We start from the raw sequence: 12,611 nt of genomic DNA on the forward strand, positions 1-12,611 counted from the left end.
GACAGGTCTCCATCTGCTAGACTTGTCACCCAGATGCACCCGGAATCTTCTGTATTGGAGAAGAAACGATATAGTGTTGGCCACCCATGGAGGCAGGCATCTTGAGATCTTGACTGGGAGACCTCGGTGCCAGACCGTGTCATAGGCTGCTGTGAGATCAACAAAGACAGTGACTGAACACTATTGTCAAGGACTCCAAGGTGATTAAATGGGGTTTTGGGACAGGGGAGATGGAGCAGGAGCTTGCTCCAAGCAGCCCATGCACTGACCTGACATTGCACAAGTGGTGAAATAGGGCTGCAGGTGTCACTCTGTCTTTTTCTCTCCCTATTTTCTTCTTCCCTCTCAATTTCTCTCTGTCTCTATCCAATAAATTTAAAAAAATAAAACAATGGTAAACTATGGCAATACTCAGTTACATCCTTTTTTTCTTTTGCCTCCAGGGTTATTGCTGGGGCTCAGTGCCATTTTGTTGCCCTTGTTGTTTATCATTGTTGTTGTTATTGCTGTCATTGTTGTTGGATAGGACAGAGAGAAATGGAGAGAGGAGGGGAAGACAGAGAGGGGGAGAGAAAGGGAGACACCTGCAGACCGGTTGCTTATGAAGTGACCTCCTGCAGATGGGGAGCCGGGGGCTCGAACAAGGATCCTTACGCTGGTCCTTGCACTTCACACCATGTGCACTTAACCCGCTGCGCTACTGCCCAGCCTCCATACCTTTTTTTTTTTTTTTAAAAAAAGATTCTATTTATTTATTCATGAGAAAGATAGGAGGAGAGAGACAAAGAACCAGACATTACTCTGGTACATGTGCTGCCAGGGACTGAACTCAGGACCTCATGCTTGAGAGTACAATGCTTTATCCACTAAGCCACCTCCCAGACCACCTTTTTAAAATTATCTTTATTTACTTATTAGCTAGAAACTTTCAAGAATGAGGCACCTACTTGGGGAGCATAAGAAAAAAATTAAATGAGGCACCCCTTGGGAAGCATAAGAAAAAAAAGGGCATGGGTATATAGCATAATGGTTATGTAAAGAGACTCTCTTGCCTAAGACTCCAAGGTTCCAGGTTCAATCCCCTGCACCATCATAAGCCAGATCTGAGCAGTGCTCTGGTAAAATAAATAAATAAATAAATAAATACTATATAACAGAAAACATACTTAAAATGTGATTTCAGAGAATGTCATCTGTCAAGATTCTCTGGTTCTCAGATTTGAAAGTTTTGAAGACTAACTTTGCACGCATGTGCATGCGCCTGTGAGTGTGTGCATATGTGTGTGTGTGTGTGTGTATCTACATTTTACCAATACTTTAATTATAAATGCCTCTGCTACTACTGGGGGAACTCAGCTGAAAGAGCCATAAGTCGCAGCACAAGAGTCTAGAGTCCATGTGTTCCCAGGAAACATGGTGTTGAAACAGCACCATTTGTCACCTTGGAATTCTTGACAAATTCCTTTTCTGCTTTTGAAGGGCAGGATACGAGCTCCTTATTGCAAGTCACAAGTCTGGATGTATTAAATTATGACCCCAGCAAGTGACTGAAGTCCCGGTATAAATTTCTCTAGGAAACTCAGAAACAGAATGTTCTCAGGTGGAAACAGGGCAAGTCCCCACCTGCTGGGAAATAGCACCCCCACCACCACACAGCAGACTGTGGAAAGTCCAGTGAAATAAGTCAAAGTCTGACAGAAGGCCTTATCCTGCCAAGAACGTGCTAATATTTCAAGAGAAGCCAGACTGGACCATTGGGACAGGAGTTATGAAATTCTTTCCAAAGGTTCACTGTCTCAGATAAGGGGCCTACGTAATGAGGTTCTAAGAAATTTACCAGTAGGTTGAACTGAGTAGAACACAAAGATGATGGGGGCCAGGTGGTGGTGCACCTAGTTAAGCACACACTACAGTGCTCAAGGAGCCAGGTTCAAGCCCCTGGTGCCCAGCTTGCAGGGGGAAGCTTCACAAGTGGTGCAGTAGAGCTGCTGGTGTCACTCTGTCTTTTTCCCTCCCTACTTTCTTGTTCTCTCTCAATTTCTCTCTGTCTCTACCCAATAATAAATTAATTAAAAGATGGATATGCCAACTGACTCTCATGCCTGAGGTTCTGTCAAGGTCCAGATTCAATCCCCTGCACCACCATAAGCCAGAGCTGAGCAGGATTCTGGTTAAAGAAAAAAAAAATTAAGGAAAGATTTGTTTAAAAAAATAAAAATTAATGAAAGAAAAGAAAATGATAGTAAACTATGGCAATGCTCAATTACGTCCCTTTTTTTCTATCATCTTTATTTGTTTATTGGCTAGAGATAGTCAGAATCGAGAGGGAAGGGGAAGACAGAAAGGGAGAGAGACAGAGACACCTGTAGCACTGCTTCACCACTCACGAAGCGTTCTCCCTGCAGGTGGGGACTCAGGGCTCCAACCTGGGTCCTTGTGCACTCAACCAGGTGCGCCACCACCCGGTTCACATCCCTTTTCCTTAACTATGGGATTCATATTTATTTTGGTCTCTGTTGTTATTTATCTGTCTTTATTAGAATGGAAGCGTCACTACAACATGCACTTAACTGCGCAGTGCTGTGCCCATTTGTCCCTGGCATAGATTTGTTTGTGTTCAGGTAATAACAAATGTTGACTTTGATGATAGGTGAGAAGTGCTGACACTTATGTTGAGTTGTTGTGAGATTATAATCCTGTGACAACAACAGTCTTGTAAATAGTATTTCTTCATCATATAAGCTAAATCAATGAAGAAGTAAATGATGTTATTTACTCTTCCTTGGAGATAATATTGGGTTGTCGGAAAAGTCATGAAACATTTTTTTTTTTTGCACAGGAAAACGGTAAAATAATGTCATAACTTTTCTGACAGCACAGTAACTACAGTCATCTCCCAGATAAAAGCTCTGGAGTTCAGAAAGGCCAAGTGACTTGCCCAAAGATCTGGACCGCTGTGTGTCTGACTACTGGATGTCTTTTTTATTTGATAATTATTATTATTCTCTTATTTTTCTTATTGGGTAGAGACTGCCAGAAATTGAGATGGAAGAGGGTGGTCAAGAGAGAGAGAACGAGAGACACCTGCAGCCCTGCTTCACCACTCACAAAGTTTTCCCCCTGAAGGTGGGAACTGGGGGCTCGAACTCAGTTCTTTGCACACAGTAACATGTATGCTCAACCAGGTGTGCCGCCCCCCGGCCTCACTACTACCAAATGCTTGCTAACACTTCATGCCCTTCATGCCTCCTGTCAGACCATGAGAACTTAACATTCATAGATGGGCTTTAGAATAGCTTTGCAGTTGTCATAAAAAAATATGTATTTTCTTTTGACCCTGAGGAGACGCAGCTGTTTCACCACACCTTCACTATTGCACAAAGTGGAATAGCTTTAGCCCCAGAATCACACTGAGCTGTGCCAGGTCACTTGTCAACCAGCAACATTGTGAAAGGCTGTCGTTTTGAAGCCCCAGGGAAATCTGCCATCCACCACAAAGGCCATATGAAAAGAGGCAATTCTGTGGCAAGTTTAGAGACTGTGGCTGGAAGACATCCAGCTAGAAATGCCTGGAGGCTAGCCTTCTTCCCAAGGCAGAGCTGTTACTAACTAGGAGAAAATAACCAAACATATGTGTTCATTTCTTCCTGGCTATAAGGGCTACAGTTCATTCCCCTATCAGAAAGTCAACAGGGCTGTTGAAACAAGCCATTTGTCTAAGTTTCCCACACACAAAAAAATTAAATATTGTCATTTGTTTTTAATTGTGAGGTTTTAAATAACCGAAATTGGTATAACTTCGCGAATCATTGTGTTTTTAAAAAAATCATACAGATGATTGGAGTATAATACAACTTCTCCTGTTGTCAAAAAAAAAAAAACCTTTAAAAAATAAACCACAAATCATTTATCAATTATTTTCTGAGAGGCTTCTAGGCCCTGAGAGGAAAACAGATTGTTCATTAGCCATTAGGCCAGAGTGAAGATGAGAGTGAACTGCCCCACAGTGATGGTTAGTGGCATCCCAGTTACAGAACGGCCCCTCTGGACTCCCGCCTGTGATTTGAGATTAGCAGAGAGGCTCATTCTGTGCAGCCTGGGAGGTATGGGCACTGGACACTGCCAGCACCATCATAGATGCCCATTTTTGTCAGTGTAGGAAGTGACTTGAGTCCACAGGCTTGAGAGAGCTTTGGGTTATATTTCTGTTGTGAGAAGCTGCCTAATCAATGAGCAATAGTGTTTAGCAGGACCCAAGTGATATGTTTCCTGAGACAAATAGATTCCTGAAGATTCTCCCCGTCCAGCTGTGGTTCTTACATAGTCTCAGTGAGGACTGATGTTATTGATAAGAAAAGGGAGAGAGAAATAGAAGCAGAGAAATCTGCTGAGAAACATATACCCAGGACTATGACATGAACATGTGTTTATTAAAAAGAGTAAGATTGTGCCATCACAAATTGCACAGGACTCCACTTTCTTTTGACTTGGTAGACGCTATCTTCTGACCAACACTATTGATGCACAAAAGAATCCTGTGTGCATTGGGAGTCGGGCGGTAGTGCAGTGGTTTAAGAGCATGTGGTGAAAAGCCAAGGACCTGCTTAAGGATCCTGGTTGGAGCCCCCGGCTCCGCATCTGCAGGGGAGTCGCTTCACAGGCAGGTCTGCAGGTGTCTATCTTTCTCTCCTCCTCTCTGTCTTCCCCTTCTCTCTCCATTTCTCTCTGTCCTACTCAACAATGATGACATCAATAACAACAACAATAACTACAAAAACAATAAAAACAACAAAGGCAACAAAAGAGAATAAATAAATATTTTTTTAAATCTTTACGAAAATAATCCTGTATGCAGAACTTTGGTGGAAGATGTGGTATGGATACATTGTAATCTTACAATCTTGTAACTAACTGTTAGTAAGAAATTTTAAAAAGAAGAATACTATTTTTTAAAGTTTTTTTAAATATTTATTTATTCCCTTTTGTTGCCCTTGTTGTTTTATTGTTGTAGTTATCTTTGTTGTTATTGATATCATCACTGTTGGATAGGACAGAGAGAAATGAAGAGAGGAGGGGAAGACAGAGAAGGCTCGAACCGAGATCCTTAGGCCGGTCCTTACGCTTTGCGCCACCTGCGCTTAACCCACTGTGCTACCACCTGACTCCCAAGAATACTATTTTTGTTTTATTTTCCTCCAGGGTTATCACCAGGGTTCAATGCCTGCACTATAAATCCACTGGTCCTGGTGGCCATTTTTTCCATTTTATTGAGTAAGACAGACAGAAATTGAGAGGGGAGGGGGACATAGAGAGGAAGAGAGAGAGCCAGCTCATGAAGAGGACTCTCTGCAGGTGGGAAGCGGGGGTCTCTAACCCAGATACTGGCGCAGGTCCTTTTGCTTAATGCTATGTGCACTTAACCAGGTGTGCCACTGCCCAGTCCTAGAAGAATTCTGTGTGCTTTGAAAGATCCCAATCTACTGAACTCACAAACAGGGTTCTGTTGGTATGCTTCTAAATTCTGCTTCTAAGACCCCTTCTGTTTCATTGGTTTAATCCCCCCTGCTTAACATTATTCTATTACATAACCACTGTTAACTAAGCACCGCCCTGCCTCCAGGGCATTGGTTTAATCCTCCCTGTTTTGCACGCTTTTTCCTTCTCCCCACCCCCTATCCTACGTACATCCTCTTCGGACCTGACTCTTCCGCCTCAGGATATGTAAGGACAAGATTGTGATTAGAGATAGCTTAGATTGCGCTGCGTTCCACATGAATAAAGACTGAACTGCATATCACTCAGCCATGAGTCCCTGGTTGACTCTCTCTCCCGCCTGCGAAACTAGCCCACCAGGGTTCTCCCTTGGGGAAAGCATCCCCACAATCTTTCAAGGGCTACTGCATGGATGCCTTGAAGGAGGCCAAGACTGGTTATACATTAATAGAGCTCTCTGCAACACCCATCCCCAGAAGCTCTCCTCTGCCTCTCTGCTTCCATTGCAGACACTGTCACCTGTACTCTACAGCTGGGTGGTCTCCATCCTGCAGTTTAAGAAGCAGACATCAAAACGTGGAGAAGGGAGGAACTCATCTCAGAAGGGAAGTAGGAAGGAATGAATGGACCACAGATCAAGTCAAGGATGAGGTGAAGAGTTCCAGAAGCAGCAAGGCAGTCAATCTACAAACTGTAGCTCAAACTGCAAGGTATGAAAGAGCATGAATTCCTGTGGTAGTGTCTTGCAGTCTAGTTTCGAGGACAAAGGTAGGCTTTTATCTATTAAGAGCCAGGAACGTTGTCAGTGCCTCCTCCCCACAGTGCATCACTCCCTGCCTCTGAGTGTGCATGACCAGGAGGATTCCTGGGTCAACTCAAGGGGTATCCCCTCCCTGACCACATCGGGACACTGACCATGCCACGTTTAATTATCTGTTTCCAAGTCTGGCTGGACTTTGAGCTTCCTATTTCCTAATCTTTCCTGATACTGACACCTTCCTAAGAAGGGCTGTTCAGAAAATAGGTGTTGAATGAAATGAATTAATGGATATATAAACAATCCCCACCTCTTTTTTTTTTCACCAGTGTTATTGTTGGTACCTGTACAACTCCACCATTCTCAGCAACCATTTCTTCTCCTTTTTTTAATAGAGGGTAACAGATAGAGGCATGTAGAAAAGGAGAAGAGACATTTGCAACACTGCTCCCCTACTCATGAAGCTCCCACCCGTGATTTGAACCCAGGTCATCATATATGGTAATATGTGATTTACTGAGCAAGTTTCCACCTGGTCCCATAAATAAGCATGATTAAGGTCAAAATGGAATCACATGGGTTAGGAAAAATGAAGATAGAAAGACCTGAGATTTGGGGACTGGGCTGTAGTGCACCTGATTAAGCACACATATTACCAAATGCAAGGACCCAGGTTCGAACCTCCACTCTCCACCTATGAGGAGAAGCTTCACAAGTGGTGAAGAAGGTCTGCAGGTGTCTCTCTTTCTCTTTCCCTCTCTATCTCCCCTCTTCTCTCAATTTATCTCTGTCCTATTAAGTATAACAGAAAGGGAAAGAAAGGAGAAAGGAAGGAAGTCTTGAAATTTCCTATAGTTGGTGAAGAATTTGATTTTGCTGAACACATAATTAACTCAGTCAATCCCATGCTCCCATGGAAGCAGTTTTTTCATTTGGGTAGGTGGTGGGCAAGGAGAGGGTGTGACTATAACAGAGTCTGGCTCCATTTTGTGTTGCTTGACCACTGACAACTGCCAAACCTCACCTCTCTTCCTCCGTGCCCCACACCCGGCAAGCAGACAAGACAGTGCACATCTTCATGCCAAAGCTTGCTCAAACCACACACATCCCAGCCTAAGTGCAGAAACCCCATGCTGGCCTCACCCCAACCACAGCAAAAGCCGATGCCACTCACTTTCCCTTCAAGCAGACCACTTGAGAGCAGATCAGGTGCCTTCCTGATCTTCCTTCACACACAGCCTTAGGGAACAGACCTTTTCAGATCCTCTAGATTCACGGGAGGCATTTCACCAGTTTGGAGGTCAGAACCAATGGGATACAGGGTTTGACCCTGCGCTCCACAGGACAACCAAAGATAATAACATCTGAAAACTTTTTGAAATATACTCTATGTGTATCCATGAAGAAAGATATTCTAGGGGTCAAGTGGTGGCACACCTGGTTAAATGCACACATTAGTGTGCAAGGCCCTGGGTTCAAGCCCTGAGTCCCCCACCTATAGGGGACAGCTTCATGAATGGTAAAGCAGAGTTGTAGGTGTCTCTCTATCTCCCTCCCCCCTCGATTTCTCTCTGTCTCTATCTGATAATAAATAAGTAAACATCCTTTTAAAAATGTCAGGCCAGTGGTCTGGGAGGTGGTATAGTGGATAAAGCATCAGACTCTCAAGCATGAGGTCCTTAGTTCAATCCCCAGCAGCACATGGACCAGAGTGATGTCTGGCTCTTTCTTCCTCCTATGTTTCTCATTAATAAATAAATAAAATCTTTTTAAAAAATCAAAGGTCAGGCCACTGGTGGTGCACTTGGAGGTGCTCATGTTACCATGCACAAGAACCCAGTTTCAGGCTCCCTGTTCCCCCTTGCAGGGGGGAAGCTTCCCAAGGTGTTAAAGCAGTGCTGCAGGTGTCTCTCTCACTCAGTCTCTCTCTCCTTCTCTATTTCCCCTTTGTTATTCATTTCTCTCTGTCTCTGTCCAATAAATAAAATTAAATTTAAAAAGCAAGAGATTCTGTTGTGCAAATGAGGAAACGGCTCAACTGGCAGATGTGCATATCTGAGGGTCGTGTCTCAATTATTCTACAGTGAGTGTAACAGAGTGGTGCTCTAGGCTGTCTTTCTCTCTGTCTTTTGTGAATATTTCTCCTATGTGTACCAGATCAAAACATCCTTCTGCATGTTTTTTTAGCATTTTTATTGAGGGAGGTGGTTAACGGTTTACAGTGCAGTTGTTGACACATGGGCAAAATCTCTCACCTCCCTGTGAAATTTCTCTGCAGAAAATACTCACCCACAGCTTGGGTGTTTATGCATCATCAGGCAAACCCAATATTCTCTTCACTCATTCACCCACTTCCCCAGAGTCTTTTGCTTGAGTGTAATCAAATGTCTTTTTTATCCTTATTTATTTATTGGAGAGAGAGCCAGAAATGGAGAGGAAGAAGGAGACAGAGAGGCAGAGAGACATCTGCAGTACTGTTTCACCACTCGTAAAGCTTCCCCCTGTAGGTGGGGACTGGGGGCTTGAACCTGGTCTTTCCCCGTTGTAACATGTGCACTCAACCAGGGGTACTACCACCTGGTCCCTAATCAAATGTCTTTTTTAGAAAGGTACTGTATTGTTAAGAAAGGAGATGTGAGAGGTGACCAAAAGCTCAGTTGGATGGTGGGCTGCTTCGGTGCTCTGGTGTCTTTCACACTCTGCCTCTCTGTCTCTGTCTAAAAGAAGGTGGGGGGGTTTGAGAAGGTGGTCCCACAGCATAGCTTCATAGCTTGACTTTCATATAACAGTCCACGAGACAACTGATTCCAGGGCACCCTCTCTAGAGGCCTGTTCCTGTCCCTCTGTCTTTTTCCCCCACAGTCAGAGTTTCTTCACAGTGTGGGATATTTCTTTTTGCTCTCTTCAACTTGAAAGAGATTTTCTTCTGTTTCGTGACAGACACACTCTCAGGTGCTTGTCAACCACTCTGTGCCAGAAGCAAGTCAAGGGACTGAATCTCAGAATAACCTAGAATAAAGTTATAATCATACTACCGCCCTCCACCTCCCTCCACCTGCAGGGGGATGATTTGATGAGTGGTGAAGCAGTGCCACTGCAGGTGTCTCGCTTCTTCTTTATCCTCTTCCCTCTAAATTTCTCTCTTTCCTCAAATAAAATAAAGTGGTGGTTGTTGTTTAATCACATCATCTCTAGGAATTGTAAACTAATGCTGAAACTGAGTGACAGCCAGCAGAGCTCATGGTGCTGGCTACCAGTTCTGATTTCTTAGTCCCCAGAGCGCCCCCTTCCTGCTTCCTAGTGTGGGGTCACTTGCCACCTTTACCAGTTGCTCTATCAGGCTCAGGCAACAGGGAAAACTGACCAGATATTTGGGAGGGGGGAGCAAGACTCCTGTATGCCTGGTTTCCTGACACCATTCCCCAGTAATTGCACTCCCTTCCCCGCCCCCCCCCCCACACACAGTTGGGTCTAGTAGCTACAGTTTGCCATTCCACCCCTCACTCAGCCCAGCAGAGGCCCCTCCTCAAAGCTCTGCATGCTCACTATCCGCCTTCACTCTCCTGACCCTGTCACTCCAAACAGTGGAGCACCTTCCTTCTCAGAGCACTAACCCCTGCCATGTACCTCAAGCTCCCAGCTGTGAGAATTGCACTAGCTTCCCTTTGATCCTTCTGCCCTCTGCTGGTAACTGCTTCCTGCAGTCATAACGGTAGTGTTTGTTTATGTCCTCTATGGCTCTGTAGACATCCAAAACTTTTTTAAAAAATTTAATCTAATGTCTTATTGATTTGACATTGGTTTAAAGTATTAATTTTTTTCATTGTTGTTGTTGTCTTGCATATTTCTTATGACTTATTTACAATAAGGAAACACTGACAAAACCATAGGCTAAGAGGGGTACAACTCCACACAATTCCCACCACCAGAACTCCATATCCCATCCCCTCCCTTGATAGCTTTCCTGTTCTTTTTTTTTTCATTTTTAATTGTTTCTTTTTTTATTTTTTATTATTTATTCCCTTTTGTTGCCCTTGTTGTTTTATTATTGTAGTTATGATTGATGTTGTTGTTGTTGGATAGGACAGAGAGAAATGGAGATAGGAGGGGAAGACAGAGGGGGGAGAGAAAGATAGACACCTGCTTCACCACCTGTGAAGCGACTCCCTGCAGGTGGGGAGCCGGGGGCTTGAACCAGGATCCTTACCCCAGTCCATGTGCTTCGTGCCAAGTGCGCTTAACCCGCTGCGCTACCACCAACTCCCAGCTTTCCTGTTCTTTAGTCCTCTGGGAGTATGGACCCAAGGTCATTGTGGGATGCAGAAGGTGGAAGGTCTGGCTTTGTAATTGCTTCCCCGCTGAACATGGGCATTGGCAGGTCGATCCATACTCCCAGTCTGCCTCTCTCTTTCCCTAGTGGGGAAGGGCTCTGGGGAAGAGCTCCAGGACACATTGGTGGGGTTGTGTGTCCAGGGAAGTCTGGTTGGCATCATGCTAGCATCTGGAACCTGGTGACTGAAAAGACAGTTAACATATAAAGCCAAACAAGTTGTTGACTAATCATGAACCTAAAGGCTGGAATAGTGCAGATGAAGAGTTGGGGGGGGGGGGCCTTCCGTTTTGTAGATAGCTAGCAGACATATTTTAGTTATATTCCAAAGGGCCTGTGGCTATACTAGGTTTTTTTTTCCCCCTGAGCCTGAAATCTGATATGCAAGTGGATCCTAGTTGTCTGGGGAGGTGATGTCATGGCTGGAAAAAGGACCAGAAAGCTGGATCTGGCAAGAGAGTAGCTCCCTAATATGGGAAAGGGGTATAAATATTGTTGACTGTAAACCCCATCAATAAACACAATTAATGTGTTCTGGGGCCCATATTCAGCTTAGGAGCCTATGTGACCTCCGTATCCCTGTAGATCTGAGCTCACATTCTGTGGTCATCAGCAGGAACATTCCAAGCTGCCCCAATATCGACCCATCTTCCTCAGGTGTAGCATAAAGTATGTTGTCCATCCTCTCTTCAGAGAATGGAACATTCTCTACCATTGTTGATCCAAGTTGAGGGAAAGGTCCTATGGGGGTCCACAAAGAGGTCTGCTTTGTTGTTCCTGATAGAAATGGCCAGTAACACTAGAGAGGGTATTTATTCGAGGTCTAGGCCCATCATGTCTGTTTGGGAATCTCAGGACTCCCCGATTAGGGCCCCAGCTGATGGGGTGGCCTGATAGTGACTAAACAGTTATCATTAAAGTATTCCAGTCTCTTTCCCTTATTCAGCTTTTGCAGTCCTTGCTTTGATAAGGTTAGCTTTGGAGTAAGTGAGGGAAGTGTAATAGGTGAGGAGGGTATCTAAGTCTAAGTAGACAGTATTTCATTTATGAACTTCATACTGATTCACTGTAGACTACTGTGTACTTTTGCTTTCAGGTATATATTTTGCCCTAATTTATCTAGGCTGCTGCGTGGGAGAGGGATCAGGAACTCGTGCCGCACTAACTTCGCAGGAGATACACTCTGGAACTCTCAGAGCCGGAAAGCAATTTCCAAGTGTCTTTCATCAGAAGAGCAGCTGTTTTTATACTCTCCAAGTAGGGTGGAAACAGGATGTGACATAGAGAGGGTGGAGCAAAAAGTGACTGGTGGAAGATCAGGGTGTGACAAGGAGAGGATCAGGGTGTGACAAGGAGAGGGGGTGGAGCAGGTGAGAATTCTACCACTAAACCACCAATGCCCTGGAGGGAGTGTGGTGCTTTACGTAAATGTAAAAGTGATTTATGTAAATAGACCAAAGCTTTGAATGGGATCAAATCAATCCCTATATAGGCATATGGTTAAGCAGAAGCCAGAGGGAGCTGGCATACTACCCAATACACCTTTTAAAATTTTTTTTTAATTTATATTATGTTACCTTTTGTTGTCCTTGTTTTTTACGACCTGAACTGCCCCTGCGGCTCCAGACAGACTATGACCCACATAGTCAACGACTGCCACCTCTCCAGATTCAAAGGAGGACTCGAAACTTTACATCAGGCTCAACCTGATGCTGTTGACTGGCTACGGAAGAAGGCCAAACGCTAGAAGAAGATTGTGGTGGTTATTATTGTTGTTGTTACTGATGTCGTCATTGTTAAATAGGACAGAGAGAAATGGAGAGAAGAGGGGAAGACAGAGAGAGGAAGAGAACGATAGACACCTGCAGACCTGCTTCACCACCTGTGAAGTGACTCCCCTGCAGGCAGGGAGCTGGGGACTTGAACCAAGATCCTTATGCTGGTCCTTGGGCTCCACGGCATGTACACTTAACCCACTGCGCTACCCATGAGTCCCCAAGATGTCGCCTTTTATCTCTGCTAGAATAAGTT

At 44.4% G+C, this 12,611-nt stretch overlaps 1 long non-coding RNA gene across 1 annotated transcript in view; it reads left to right on the plus strand.

Annotated features, from left to right (window-relative positions):
- Window positions 1-7,040, plus strand: part of LOC132540483 (uncharacterized) — a 149,416-nt gene extending 142,376 nt beyond the window's left edge. The window contains exons 2-3 of the long non-coding RNA XR_009551684.1: window positions 6,003-6,203; window positions 6,646-7,040. This is a non-coding gene — a long non-coding RNA (uncharacterized LOC132540483). The remainder of the gene's footprint in view (window positions 1-6,002; window positions 6,204-6,645) is intronic.
- The last annotated feature ends 5,571 nt before the right edge of the window (window positions 7,041-12,611 follow it).

This window comes from Erinaceus europaeus, chromosome 9, assembly GCF_950295315.1.
Source record: "Erinaceus europaeus chromosome 9, mEriEur2.1, whole genome shotgun sequence".
NCBI lineage: Eukaryota > Metazoa > Chordata > Mammalia > Eulipotyphla > Erinaceidae > Erinaceus > Erinaceus europaeus.